The sequence below is a fragment of the Cuculus canorus genome, chromosome 7, assembly GCF_017976375.1.
Source record: "Cuculus canorus isolate bCucCan1 chromosome 7, bCucCan1.pri, whole genome shotgun sequence".
Lineage (NCBI taxonomy): Eukaryota > Metazoa > Chordata > Aves > Cuculiformes > Cuculidae > Cuculus > Cuculus canorus.
This window is the reverse complement of record NC_071407.1, coordinates 35,379,565-35,391,602: the sequence shown is the minus strand read 5'-3', so window position 1 is coordinate 35,391,602 and position 12,038 is coordinate 35,379,565. Positions and strand designations below refer to the sequence as shown.

The window sequence follows — 12,038 nt, the reverse complement described above, 5'->3', positions numbered from 1 at the left end:
TGAGGCAGGTGTTTAATTTTTATTTGTGTGTGTTTGTTGTGAAGGTGTTGTTATTGCAGGTGTCTGGTTTGTGTTTTGTTGTTTTTGTGTTTTGTTGTTCGTTTTTGTTGTGTGTTTGTAGGGTTTGTGTTTGTGTGAAGCCCCTTGTTTGGTTTGTTGTGCGTGTGCAGGCAAGGCATTGTGTGTTGAGTGTGTTTGAGTGCCTACGGCCATACCACCCTGAGAACGCCCGATCTCGTCCGATCTCGGCAGCTAAGCAGGGTCGGGCCCGGTTAGTACTTGGATGGGAGACCGCCTGGGAATACCGGGTGCTGTAGGCTTTTGCTTTTGCTTTTGTGTTGGGGAGGGTTGTGGGAGTGTGAGGGGGGGCACCTTTTGAGGGGTGGTCTGTCCCCTGTTTTTGAGGGGAGCGTGGAGGGTGTCGTTGCGGGCATTGTGGTCCTGCTAGGCTTTTGGGGTGTCTTGAGGTGGAAGAGCTGTTGAGGAGGAGGGAATTGTGAGGTGTGTGCCCTGTTGAGGAGCCCGTGGTATGAGAGCAGGGTGTGTTAATCCCCGTACGTGGTGTTGTGGTGGTCTTGCAGGGGTGTTGTTTGTGTGAGGCAGGTGTTTAATTTTTTTTTGTGGGGTGTTTGTTGTGAAGGTGTTGTTATTGCAGGTGTCTGGTTGTGTTTTGTTGTTTTTGTTGTTTGTTGTTAGTTTTTGTTGTGTGTTTGTAGGGTTTGTGTTTGTGTGAAGCCCCTTGTGAGGTTTGTTGTGCGTGTGCAGGAAGGACTGGGAGTGTTGAGTGTGTTTGAGTGCCTACGGCCATACCACCCTGAGAACGCCCGATCTCGTCCGATCTCGGCAGCTAAGCAGGGTCGGGCCCGGTTAGTACTTGGATGGGAGACCGCCTGGGAATACCGGGTGCTGTAGGCTTTTGCTTTTGCTTTTGTGTTGGGGAGGGTTGTGGGAGTGTGAGGGGGGGCACCTTTTGAGGGGTGGTCTGTCCCCTGTTTTTGAGGGGAGCGTGGAGGGTGTCGTTGCGGGCATTGTGGTCCTGCTAGGCTTTTGGGGTGTCTTGAGGTGGAAGAGCTGTTGAGGAGGAGGGAATTGTGAGGTGTGTGCCCTGTTGAGGAGCCCGTGGTATGAGAGCAGGGTGTGTTAATCCCCGTGCGTGGTGTTGTGGTGGTCTTGCAGGGGTGTTGTTTGTGTGAGGCAGGTGTTTAATTTTTTTTTGTGGGGTGTTTGTTGTGAAGGTGTTGTTATTGCAGGTGTCTGGTTTGTGTTTTGTTGTTTTTGTGTTTTGTTGTTACTTTTTGTGGTGTGTTTGTAGGGTTTGTGTTTGTGTGAAGCCCCTTGTTTGGTTTGTTGTGCGTGTGCAGGAAGGACTGGGAGTGTTGAGTGTGTTTGAGTGCCTACGGCCATACCACCCTGAGAACGCCCGATCTCGTCCGATCTCGGCAGCTAAGCAGGGTCGGGCCCGGTTAGTACTTGGATGGGAGACCGCCTGGGAATACCGGGTGCTGTAGGCTTTTGCTTTTGCTTTTGTGTTGGGGAGGGTTGTGGGAGTGTGAGGGGGGGCACCTTTTGAGGGGTGGTCTGTCCCCTGCTTTTGAGGGGAGCGGGGAGGGTGTGGTTGCGGGCATTGTGGTCCTGCTAGGCTTTTGGGGTGTCTTGAGGTGGAAGAGCTGTAGAGGAGGAGGGAATTGTGAGGTGTGTGCTCTGTTGAGGATCCCGTGGTATGAGAGCAGGGTGTGTTAATCCGCGTGCGTGGTGTTGTGGTGGTCTTGCAGGGGTGTTGTTTGTGTGAGGCAGGTGTTGAATTTTTTTTTGTGGGTGTTTGTTGTGAAGGTGTTGTTATTGCAGGTGTCTGGTTTGTGTTTTGTTGTTTTTGTGTTTTGTTGTTAGTTTTTGTTGTGTGTTTGTAGGGTTTGTGTTTGTGTGAAGCCCCTTGTTTGTTTTGTTGTGCGTGTGCAGGAAGGACTGGGAGTGTTGAGTGTGTTTGAGTGCCTACGGCCATACCACCCTGAGAACGCCCGATCTCGTCCGATCTCGGCAGCTAAGCAGGGTCGGGCCCGGTTAGTACTTGGATGGGAGACCGCCTGGGAATACCGGGTGCTGTAGGCTTTTGCTTTTGCTTTTGTGTTGGGGAGGGTTGTGGGAGTGTGAGGGGGGGCACCTTTTGAGGGGTGGTCTGTCCCCTGTTTTTGAGGGTGTTGGGGAGGGTGTCTTTGCGGGCATTGTGGTCCTGCTAGGCTTTTGGGGTGTCTTGAGGTGGAAGAGACGTTGAGGAGGAGGGAATTGTGAGGTGTGTGCCCTGTTGAGGAGCCCGTGGTATGAGAGCAGGGTGTGTTAATCCCCGTGCGTGGTGTTGTGGTGGTCTTGCAGGGGTGTTGTTTGTGTGAGGCAGGTGTTTAATTTTTTTTTGTGGGGTGTTTGTTGTGAAGGTGTTGTTATTGCAGGTGTCTGGTTTGTGTTTTGTTGTTTTTGTTGTTTGTTGTTCCTTTTTGTTGTGTGTTTGTAGGGTTTGTGTTTGTGTGAAGCCCCTTGTTTGGTTTGTTGTGCGTGTGCAGGAAGGACTGGGAGTGTTGAGTGTGTTTGAGTGCCTACGGCCATACCACCCTGAGAACGCCCGATCTCGTCCGATCTCGGCAGCTAAGCAGGGTCGGGCCCGGTTAGTACTTGGATGGGAGACCGCCTGGGAATACCGGGTGCTGTAGGCTTTTGCTTTTGCTTTTGTGTTGGGGAGGGTTGTGGGAGTGTGAGGGGGGGCACCTTTTGAGGGGTGGTCTGTCCCCTGTTTTTGAGGGGAGCGTGGAGGGTGTCGTTGCGGGCATTGTGGTCCTGCTAGGCTTTTGGGGTGTCTTGAGGTGGAAGAGACGTTGAGGAGGAGGGAATTGTGAGGTGTGTGCCCTGTTGAGGAGCCCGTGGTATGAGAGCAGGGTGTGTTAATCCCCGTGCGTGGTGTTGTGGTGGTCTTGCAGGGGTGTTGTTTGTGTGAGGCAGGTGTTTAATTTTTTTTTGTGGGGTGTTTGTTGTTAAGGTGTTGTTATTGCAGGTGTCTGGTTTGTGTTTTGTTGTTTTTGTTGTTTGTTGTTAGTTTTTGTTGTGTGTTTGTAGGGTTTGTGTTTGTGTGAAGCCCCTTGTTTGTTTTGTTGTGCGTGTGCAGGAAGGACTGGGAGTGTTGAGTGTGTTTGAGTGCCTACGGCCATACCACCCTGAGAACGCCCGATCTCGTCCGATCTCGGCAGCTAAGCAGGGTCGGGCCCGGTTAGTACTTGGATGGGAGACCGCCTGGGAATACCGGGTGCTGTAGGCTTTTGCTTTTGCTTTTGTGTTGGGGAGGGTTGTGGGAGTGTGAGGGGGGGGCACCTTTTGAGGGGTGGTCTGTCCCCTGTTTTTGAGGGGAGCGTGGAGGGTGTCGTTGCGGGCATTGTGGTCCTGCTAGGCTTTTGGGGTGTCTTGAGGTGGAAGAGACGTTGAGGAGGAGGGAATTGTGAGGTGTGTGCCCTGTTGAGGAGCCCGTGGTATGAGAGCAGGGTGTGTTTAATCCCCGTGCGTGGTGTTGTGGTGGTCTTGCAGGGGTGTTGTTTGTGTGAGGCAGGTGTTTAATTTTTTTTTGTGGGGTGTTTGTTGTGAAGGTGTTGTTATTGCAGGTGTCTGGTTTGTGTTTTGTTGTTTTTGTTGTTTGTTGTTAGTTTTTGTTGTGTGTTTGTAGGGTTTGTGTTTGTGTGAAGCCCCTTGTGAGGTTTGTTGTGCGTGTGCAGGAAGGACTGGGAGTGTTGAGTGTGTTTGAGTGCCTATGGCCATACCACCCTGAGAACGCCCGATCTCGTCCGATCTCGGCAGCTAAGCAGGGTCGGGCCCGGTTAGTACTTGGATGGGAGACCGCCTGGGAATACCGGGTGCTGTAGGCTTTTGCTTTTGCTTTTGTGTTGGGGAGGGTTGTGGGAGTGTGAGGGGGGGCACCTTTTGAGGGGTGGTCTGTCCCCTGTTTTTGAGGGTGTCAGGGAGGGTGTTGTTGCGGGCATTGTGGTCCTGCTAGGCTTTTAGGGGGGGTGTCTTGAGGTGGAAGAGACGTTGAGGAGGAGGGAATTGTGAGGTGTGTGCCCTGTTGAGGAGCCCGTGGTATGAGAGCAGGGTGTGTTAATCCCCGTGCGTGGTGTTGTGGTGGTCTTGCAGGGGTGTTGTTTGTGTGAGGCAGGTGTTTAATTTTTTTTTGTGGGGTGTTTGTTGTTAAGGTGTTGTTATTGCAGGTGTCTGGTTTGTGTTTTGTTGTTTTTGTTGTTTGTTGTTCGTTTTTGTTGTGTGTTTGTAGGGTTTGTGTTTGTGTGAAGCCCCTTGTTTGTTTTGTTGTGCGTGTGCAGGAAGGACTGGGAGTGTTGAGTGTGTTTGAGTGCCTACGGCCATACCACCCTGAGAACGCCCGATCTCGTCCGATCTCGGCAGCTAAGCAGGGTCGGGCCCGGTTAGTACTTGGATGGGAGACCGCCTGGGAATACCAGGTGCTGTAGGCTTTTGCTTTTGCTTTTGTGTTGGGGAGGGTTGTGGGAGTGTGAGGGGGGGCACCTTTTGAGGGGTGGTCTGTCCCCTGTTTTTGAGGGGAGCGTGGAGGGTGTCGTTGCGGGCATTGTGGTCCTGCTAGGCTTTTGGGGTGTCTTGAGGTGGAAGAGCTGTTGAGGAGGAGGGAATTGTGAGGTGTGTGCCCTGTTGAGGAGCCCGTGGTATGAGAGCAGGGTGTGTTAATCCCCGTGCGTGGTGTTGTGGTGGTCTTGCAGGGGTGTTGTTTGTGTGAGGCAGGTGTTTAATTTTTTTTTGTGGGGTGTTTGTTGTGAAGGTGTTGTTATTGCAGGTGTCTGGTTTGTGTTTTGTTGTTTTTGTGTTTTGTTGTTACTTTTTGTGGTGTGTTTGTAGGGTTTGTGTTTGTGTGAAGCCCCTTGTTTGGTTTGTTGTGCGTGTGCAGGAAGGACTGGGAGTGTTGAGTGTGTTTGAGTGCCTACGGCCATACCACCCTGAGAACGCCCGATCTCGTCCGATCTCGGCAGCTAAGCAGGGTCGGGCCCGGATAGTACTTGGATGGGAGACCGCCTGGGAATACCGGGTGCTGTAGGCTTTTGCTTTTGCTTTTGTGTTGGGGAGGGTTGTGGGAGTGTGAGGGGGGGCACCTTTTGAGGGGTGGTCTGTCCCCTGTTTTTGAGGGGAGCGTGGAGGGTGTCGTTGCGGGCATTGTGGTCCTGCTAGGCTTTTGGGGTGTCTTGAGGTGGAAGAGCTGTTGAGGAGGAGGGAATTGTGAGGTGTGTGCCCTGTTGAGGAGCCCGTGGTATGAGAGCAGGGTGTGTTAATCCCCGTGCGTGGTGTTGTGGTGGTCTTGCAGGGGTGTTGTTTGTGTGAGGCAGGTGTTTAATTTTTTTTTGTGGGGTGTTTGTTGTGAAGGTGTTGTTATTGCAGGTGTCTGGTTTGTGTTTTGTTGTTTTTGTGTTTTGTTGTTACTTTTTGTGGTGTGTTTGTAGGGTTTGTGTTTGTGTGAAGCCCCTTGTTTGGTTTGTTGTGCGTGTGCAGGAAGGACTGGGAGTGTTGAGTGTGTTTGAGTGCCTACGGCCATACCACCCTGAGAACGCCCGATCTCGTCCGATCTCGGCAGCTAAGCAGGGTCGGGCCCGGTTAGTACTTGGATGGGAGACCGCCTGGGAATACCGGGTGCTGTAGGCTTTTGCTTTTGCTTTTGTGTTGGGGAGGGTTGTGGGAGTGTGAGGGGGGGCACCTTTTGAGGGGTGGTCTGTCCCCTGCTTTTGAGGGGAGCGGGGAGGGTGTGGTTGCGGGCATTGTGGTCCTGCTAGGCTTTTGGGGTGTCTTGAGGTGGAAGAGCTGTAGAGGAGGAGGGAATTGTGAGGTGTGTGCTCTGTTGAGGATCCCGTGGTATGAGAGCAGGGTGTGTTAATCCGCGTGCGTGGTGTTGTGGTGGTCTTGCAGGGGTGTTGTTTGTGTGAGGCAGGTGTTGAATTTTTTTTTGTGGGTGTTTGTTGTGAAGGTGTTGTTATTGCAGGTGTCTGGTTTGTGTTTTGTTGTTTTTGTGTTTTGTTGTTAGTTTTTGTTGTGTGTTTGTAGGGTTTGTGTTTGTGTGAAGCCCCTTGTTTGTTTTGTTGTGCGTGTGCAGGAAGGACTGGGAGTGTTGAGTGTGTTTGAGTGCCTACGGCCATACCACCCTGAGAACGCCCGATCTCGTCCGATCTCGGCAGCTAAGCAGGGTCGGGCCCGGTTAGTACTTGGATGGGAGACCGCCTGGGAATACCGGGTGCTGTAGGCTTTTGCTTTTGCTTTTGTGTTGGGGAGGGTTGTGGGAGTGTGAGGGGGGGCACCTTTTGAGGGGTGGTCTGTCCCCTGTTTTTGAGGGTGTTGGGGAGGGTGTCTTTGCGGGCATTGTGGTCCTGCTAGGCTTTTGGGGTGTCTTGAGGTGGAAGAGACGTTGAGGAGGAGGGAATTGTGAGGTGTGTGCCCTGTTGAGGAGCCCGTGGTATGAGAGCAGGGTGTGTTAATCCCCGTGCGTGGTGTTGTGGTGGTCTTGCAGGGGTGTTGTTTGTGTGAGGCAGGTGTTTAATTTTTTTTTGTGGGGTGTTTGTTGTGAAGGTGTTGTTATTGCAGGTGTCTGGTTTGTGTTTTGTTGTTTTTGTTGTTTGTTGTTCCTTTTTGTTGTGTGTTTGTAGGGTTTGTGTTTGTGTGAAGCCCCTTGTTTGGTTTGTTGTGCGTGTGCAGGAAGGACTGGGAGTGTTGAGTGTGTTTGAGTGCCTACGGCCATACCACCCTGAGAACGCCCGATCTCGTCCGATCTCGGCAGCTAAGCAGGGTCGGGCCCGGTTAGTACTTGGATGGGAGACCGCCTGGGAATACCGGGTGCTGTAGGCTTTTGCTTTTGCTTTTGTGTTGGGGAGGGTTGTGGGAGTGTGAGGGGGGGCACCTTTTGAGGGGTGGTCTGTCCCCTGTTTTTGAGGGGAGCGTGGAGGGTGTCGTTGCGGGCATTGTGGTCCTGCTAGGCTTTTGGGGTGTCTTGAGGTGGAAGAGACGTTGAGGAGGAGGGAATTGTGAGGTGTGTGCCCTGTTGAGGAGCCCGTGGTATGAGAGCAGGGTGTGTTAATCCCCGTGCGTGGTGTTGTGGTGGTCTTGCAGGGGTGTTGTTTGTGTGAGGCAGGTGTTTAATTTTTTTTTGTGGGGTGTTTGTTGTTAAGGTGTTGTTATTGCAGGTGTCTGGTTTGTGTTTTGTTGTTTTTGTTGTTTGTTGTTAGTTTTTGTTGTGTGTTTGTAGGGTTTGTGTTTGTGTGAAGCCCCTTGTTTGTTTTGTTGTGCGTGTGCAGGAAGGACTGGGAGTGTTGAGTGTGTTTGAGTGCCTACGGCCATACCACCCTGAGAACGCCCGATCTCGTCCGATCTCGGCAGCTAAGCAGGGTCGGGCCCGGTTAGTACTTGGATGGGAGACCGCCTGGGAATACCGGGTGCTGTAGGCTTTTGCTTTTGCTTTTGTGTTGGGGAGGGTTGTGGGAGTGTGAGGGGGGGGCACCTTTTGAGGGGTGGTCTGTCCCCTGTTTTTGAGGGGAGCGTGGAGGGTGTCGTTGCGGGCATTGTGGTCCTGCTAGGCTTTTGGGGTGTCTTGAGGTGGAAGAGACGTTGAGGAGGAGGGAATTGTGAGGTGTGTGCCCTGTTGAGGAGCCCGTGGTATGAGAGCAGGGTGTGTTTAATCCCCGTGCGTGGTGTTGTGGTGGTCTTGCAGGGGTGTTGTTTGTGTGAGGCAGGTGTTTAATTTTTTTTTGTGGGGTGTTTGTTGTGAAGGTGTTGTTATTGCAGGTGTCTGGTTTGTGTTTTGTTGTTTTTGTTGTTTGTTGTTAGTTTTTGTTGTGTGTTTGTAGGGTTTGTGTTTGTGTGAAGCCCCTTGTGAGGTTTGTTGTGCGTGTGCAGGAAGGACTGGGAGTGTTGAGTGTGTTTGAGTGCCTATGGCCATACCACCCTGAGAACGCCCGATCTCGTCCGATCTCGGCAGCTAAGCAGGGTCGGGCCCGGTTAGTACTTGGATGGGAGACCGCCTGGGAATACCGGGTGCTGTAGGCTTTTGCTTTTGCTTTTGTGTTGGGGAGGGTTGTGGAGTGTGAGGGGGGGCACCTTTTGAGGGGTGGTCTGTCCCCTGTTTTTGAGGGTGTCAGGGAGGGTGTTGTTGCGGGCATTGTGGTCCTGCTAGGCTTTTAGGGGGGGTGTCTTGAGGTGGAAGAGACGTTGAGGAGGAGGGAATTGTGAGGTGTGTGCCCTGTTGAGGAGCCCGTGGTATGAGAGCAGGGTGTGTTAATCCCCGTGCGTGGTGTTGTGGTGGTCTTGCAGGGGTGTTGTTTGTGTGAGGCAGGTGTTTAATTTTTTTTTGTGGGGTGTTTGTTGTTAAGGTGTTGTTATTGCAGGTGTCTGGTTTGTGTTTTGTTGTTTTTGTTGTTTGTTGTTCGTTTTTGTTGTGTGTTTGTAGGGTTTGTGTTTGTGTGAAGCCCCTTGTTTGTTTTGTTGTGCGTGTGCAGGAAGGACTGGGAGTGTTGAGTGTGTTTGAGTGCCTACGGCCATACCACCCTGAGAACGCCCGATCTCGTCCGATCTCGGCAGCTAAGCAGGGTCGGGCCCGGTTAGTACTTGGATGGGAGACCGCCTGGGAATACCGGGTGCTGTAGGCTTTTGCTTTTGCTTTTGTGTTGGGGAGGGTTGTGGGAGTGTGAGGGGGGGCACCTTTTGAGGGGTGGTCTGTCCCCTGTTTTTGAGGGGAGCGTGGAGGGTGTCGTTGCGGGCATTGTGGTCCTGCTAGGCTTTTGGGGTGTCTTGAGGTGGAAGAGCTGTTGAGGAGGAGGGAATTGTGAGGTGTGTGCCCTGTTGAGGAGCCCGTGGTATGAGAGCAGGGTGTGTTAATCCCCGTGCGTGGTGTTGTGGTGGTCTTGCAGGGGTGTTGTTTGTGTGAGGCAGGTGTTTAATTTTTTTTTGTGGGGTGTTTGTTGTGAAGGTGTTGTTATTGCAGGTGTCTGGTTTGTGTTTTGTTGTTTTTGTGTTTTGTTGTTACTTTTTGTGGTGTGTTTGTAGGGTTTGTGTTTGTGTGAAGCCCCTTGTTTGGTTTGTTGTGCGTGTGCAGGAAGGACTGGGAGTGTTGAGTGTGTTTGAGTGCCTACGGCCATACCACCCTGAGAACGCCCGATCTCGTCCGATCTCGGCAGCTAAGCAGGGTCGGGCCCGGATAGTACTTGGATGGGAGACCGCCTGGGAATACCGGGTGCTGTAGGCTTTTGCTTTTGCTTTTGTGTTGGGGAGGGTTGTGGGAGTGTGAGGGGGGGCACCTTTTGAGGGGTGGTCTGTCCCCTGTTTTTGAGGGGAGCGTGGAGGGTGTCGTTGCGGGCATTGTGGTCCTGCTAGGCTTTTGGGGTGTCTTGAGGTGGAAGAGACGTTGAGGAGGAGGGAATTGTGAGGTGTGTGCCCTGTTGAGGAGCCCGTGGTATGAGAGCAGGGTGTGTTAATCCCCGTGCGTGGTGTTGTGGTGGTCTTGCAGGGGTGTTGTTTGTGTGAGGCAGGTGTTTAATTTTTTTTTGTGGGGTGTTTGTTGTGAAGGTGTTGTTATTGCAGGTGTCTGGTTTGTGTTTTGTTGTTTTTGTTGTTTGTTGTTCGTTTTTGTTGTGTGTTTGTAGGGTTTGTGTTTGTGTGAAGCCCCTTGTTTGTTTTGTTGTGCGTGTGCAGGAAGGACTGGGAGTGTTGAGTGTGTTTGAGTGCCTACGGCCATACCACCCTGAGAACGCCCGATCTCGTCCGATCTCGGCAGCTAAGCAGGGTCGGGCCCGGTTAGTACTTGGATGGGAGACCGCCTGGGAATACCGGGTGCTGTAGGCTTTTGCTTTTGCTTTTGTGTTGGGGAGGGTTGTGGGAGTGTGAGGGGGGGCACCTTTTGAGGGGTGGTCTGTCCCCTGTTTTTGAGGGGAGCGTGGAGGGTGTGGTTGCGGGCATTGTGTTCCTGCTAGGCTTTTGGGGTGTCTTGAGGTGGAAGAGACGTTGAGGAGGAGGGAATTGTGAGGTGTGTGCCCTGTTGAGGAGCCCGTGGTATGAGAGCAGGGTGTGTTTAATCCCCGTGCGTGGTGTTGTGGTGGTCTTGCAGGGGTGTTGTTTGTGTGAGGCAGGTGTTTAATTTTTATTTGTGGGTGTTTGTTGTGAAGGTGTTGTTATTGCAGGTGTCTGGTTTGTGTTTTGTTGTTTTTGTTGTTTGTTGTTAGTTTTTGTTGTGTGTTTGTAGGGTTTGTGTTTGTGTGAAGCCCCTTGTTTGTTTTGTTGTGCGTGTGCAGGAAGGACTGGGAGTGTTGAGTGTGTTTGAGTGCCTACGGCCATACCACCCTGAGAACGCCCGATCTCGTCCGATCTCGGCAGCTAAGCAGGGTCGGGCCCGGTTAGTACTTGGATGGGAGACCGCCTGGGAATACCGGGTGCTGTAGGCTTTTGCTTTTGCTTTTGTGTTGGGGAGGGTTGTGGGAGTGTGAGGGGGGGCACCTTTTGAGGGGTGGTCTGTCCCCTGTTTTTGAGGGGAGCGTGGAGGGTGTCGTTGCGGGCATTGTGGTCCTGCTAGGCTTTTGGGGTGTCTTGAGGTGGAAGAGCTGTTGAGGAGGAGGGAATTGTGAGGTGTGTGCCCTGTTGAGGAGCCCGTGGTATGAGAGCAGGGTGTGTTAATCCCCGTGCGTGGTGTTGTGGTGGTCTTGCAGGGGTGTTGTTTGTGTGAGGCAGGTGTTTAATTTTTTTTTGTGGGGTGTTTGTTGTGAAGGTGTTGTTATTGCAGGTGTCTGGTTTGTGTTTTGTTGTTTTTGTTGTTTGTTGTTAGTTTTTGTTGTGTGTTTGTAGGGTTTGTGTTTGTGTGAAGCCCCTTGTTTGTTTTGTTGTGCGTGTGCAGGAAGGACTGGGAGTGTTGAGTGTGTTTGAGTGCCTACGGCCATACCACCCTGAGAACGCCCGATCTCGTCCGATCTCGGCAGCTAAGCAGGGTCGGGCCCGGTTAGTACTTGGATGGGAGACCGCCTGGGAATACCGGGTGCTGTAGGCTTTTGCTTTTGCTTTTGTGTTGGGGAGGGTTGTGGGAGTGTGAGGGGGGGCACCTTTTGAGGGGTGGTCTGTCCCCTGTTTTTGAGGGGAGCGTGGAGGGTGTGGTTGCGGGCATTGTGTTCCTGCTAGGCTTTTGGGGTGTCTTGAGGTGGAAGAGACGTTGAGGAGGAGGGAATTGTGAGGTGTGTGCCCTGTTGAGGAGCCCGTGGTATGAGAGCAGGGTGTGTTTAATCCCCGTGCGTGGTGTTGTGGTGGTCTTGCAGGGGTGTTGTTTGTGTGAGGCAGGTGTTTAATTTTTATTTGTGGGTGTTTGTTGTGAAGGTGTTGTTATTGCAGGTGTCTGGTTTGTGTTTTGTTGTTTTTGTTGTTTGTTGTTCCTTTTTGTGGTGTGTTTGTAGGGTTTGTGTTTGTGTGAAGCCCCTTGTTTGTTTTGTTGTGCGTGTGCAGGAAGGACTGGGAGTGTTGAGTGTGTTTGAGTGCCTACGGCCATACCACCCTGAGAACGCCCGATCTCGTCCGATCTCGGCAGCTAAGCAGGGTCGGGCCCGGTTAGTACTTGGATGGGAGACCGCCTGGGAATACCGGGTGCTGTAGGCTTTTGCTTTTGCTTTTGCCTTTGTGTTGGGGAGGGTTGTGGGAGTGTGAGGGGGGGCAGATTTTGAGGGGTGGTCTGTCCCCTGCTTTTGAGGGTGTCGGGGAGGGTGTTGTTGCGGGCATTGTGTTCCTGCTAGGCTTTTGGGGTGTCTTGAGGTGGAAGAGCTGTTGAGGAGGAGGGAATTGTGAGGTGTGTGCCCTGTTGAGGAGCCCGTGGTATGAGAGCAGGGTGTGTTTAATCCCCGTGCGTGGTGTTGTGGTGGTCTTGCAGGGGTGTTGTTTGTGTGAGGCAGGTGTTTAATTTTTTTTTGTGGGTGTTTGTTGTGAAGGTGTTGTTATTGCAGGTGTCTGGTTTGTGTTTTGTTGTTCGTTTTTGTTGTGTGTTTGTA

General features: G+C 52.2%; 20 non-coding genes across 20 annotated transcripts; all 20 read left to right on the top strand.

The window, feature by feature from the left end:
• Positions 1–201: 201 nt before the first annotated feature.
• Positions 202–320, top strand: LOC128852794 (5S ribosomal RNA). The gene has a single exon (XR_008450846.1). It is a non-coding gene; the product is annotated as a 5S ribosomal RNA (ribosomal RNA).
• A 476-nt stretch (positions 321–796) lies between these two features.
• LOC128852793 (5S ribosomal RNA) lies at positions 797–915 on the top strand. Its single transcript, XR_008450845.1, has one exon. It is a non-coding gene; the product is annotated as a 5S ribosomal RNA (ribosomal RNA).
• A 477-nt stretch (positions 916–1,392) lies between these two features.
• On the top strand, positions 1,393–1,511 carry LOC128852792 (5S ribosomal RNA). The gene has a single exon (XR_008450844.1). It is a non-coding gene; the product is annotated as a 5S ribosomal RNA (ribosomal RNA).
• A 476-nt stretch (positions 1,512–1,987) lies between these two features.
• On the top strand, positions 1,988–2,106 carry LOC128852791 (5S ribosomal RNA). Its single transcript, XR_008450843.1, has one exon. It is a non-coding gene; the product is annotated as a 5S ribosomal RNA (ribosomal RNA).
• A 477-nt stretch (positions 2,107–2,583) lies between these two features.
• Positions 2,584–2,702, top strand: LOC128852789 (5S ribosomal RNA). Its single transcript, XR_008450841.1, has one exon. It is a non-coding gene; the product is annotated as a 5S ribosomal RNA (ribosomal RNA).
• Positions 2,703–3,179: 477 nt separating this feature from the next.
• On the top strand, positions 3,180–3,298 carry LOC128852788 (5S ribosomal RNA). The gene has a single exon (XR_008450840.1). It is a non-coding gene; the product is annotated as a 5S ribosomal RNA (ribosomal RNA).
• A 479-nt stretch (positions 3,299–3,777) lies between these two features.
• On the top strand, positions 3,778–3,896 carry LOC128852824 (5S ribosomal RNA). The gene has a single exon (XR_008450876.1). It is a non-coding gene; the product is annotated as a 5S ribosomal RNA (ribosomal RNA).
• Positions 3,897–4,377: 481 nt separating this feature from the next.
• LOC128852763 (5S ribosomal RNA) lies at positions 4,378–4,496 on the top strand. The gene has a single exon (XR_008450816.1). It is a non-coding gene; the product is annotated as a 5S ribosomal RNA (ribosomal RNA).
• A 477-nt stretch (positions 4,497–4,973) lies between these two features.
• Positions 4,974–5,092, top strand: LOC128852820 (5S ribosomal RNA). The gene has a single exon (XR_008450872.1). It is a non-coding gene; the product is annotated as a 5S ribosomal RNA (ribosomal RNA).
• Positions 5,093–5,569: 477 nt separating this feature from the next.
• Positions 5,570–5,688, top strand: LOC128852787 (5S ribosomal RNA). The gene has a single exon (XR_008450839.1). It is a non-coding gene; the product is annotated as a 5S ribosomal RNA (ribosomal RNA).
• Positions 5,689–6,164: 476 nt separating this feature from the next.
• LOC128852786 (5S ribosomal RNA) lies at positions 6,165–6,283 on the top strand. The gene has a single exon (XR_008450838.1). It is a non-coding gene; the product is annotated as a 5S ribosomal RNA (ribosomal RNA).
• Positions 6,284–6,760: 477 nt separating this feature from the next.
• LOC128852785 (5S ribosomal RNA) lies at positions 6,761–6,879 on the top strand. The gene has a single exon (XR_008450837.1). It is a non-coding gene; the product is annotated as a 5S ribosomal RNA (ribosomal RNA).
• A 477-nt stretch (positions 6,880–7,356) lies between these two features.
• LOC128852784 (5S ribosomal RNA) lies at positions 7,357–7,475 on the top strand. Its single transcript, XR_008450836.1, has one exon. It is a non-coding gene; the product is annotated as a 5S ribosomal RNA (ribosomal RNA).
• Positions 7,476–7,954: 479 nt separating this feature from the next.
• On the top strand, positions 7,955–8,073 carry LOC128852822 (5S ribosomal RNA). Its single transcript, XR_008450874.1, has one exon. It is a non-coding gene; the product is annotated as a 5S ribosomal RNA (ribosomal RNA).
• A 480-nt stretch (positions 8,074–8,553) lies between these two features.
• LOC128852783 (5S ribosomal RNA) lies at positions 8,554–8,672 on the top strand. The gene has a single exon (XR_008450835.1). It is a non-coding gene; the product is annotated as a 5S ribosomal RNA (ribosomal RNA).
• A 477-nt stretch (positions 8,673–9,149) lies between these two features.
• On the top strand, positions 9,150–9,268 carry LOC128852819 (5S ribosomal RNA). Its single transcript, XR_008450871.1, has one exon. It is a non-coding gene; the product is annotated as a 5S ribosomal RNA (ribosomal RNA).
• A 477-nt stretch (positions 9,269–9,745) lies between these two features.
• LOC128852782 (5S ribosomal RNA) lies at positions 9,746–9,864 on the top strand. The gene has a single exon (XR_008450834.1). It is a non-coding gene; the product is annotated as a 5S ribosomal RNA (ribosomal RNA).
• A 477-nt stretch (positions 9,865–10,341) lies between these two features.
• LOC128852778 (5S ribosomal RNA) lies at positions 10,342–10,460 on the top strand. The gene has a single exon (XR_008450830.1). It is a non-coding gene; the product is annotated as a 5S ribosomal RNA (ribosomal RNA).
• A 477-nt stretch (positions 10,461–10,937) lies between these two features.
• Positions 10,938–11,056, top strand: LOC128852769 (5S ribosomal RNA). The gene has a single exon (XR_008450822.1). It is a non-coding gene; the product is annotated as a 5S ribosomal RNA (ribosomal RNA).
• A 477-nt stretch (positions 11,057–11,533) lies between these two features.
• LOC128852823 (5S ribosomal RNA) lies at positions 11,534–11,652 on the top strand. Its single transcript, XR_008450875.1, has one exon. It is a non-coding gene; the product is annotated as a 5S ribosomal RNA (ribosomal RNA).
• The last annotated feature ends 386 nt before the right edge of the window (positions 11,653–12,038 follow it).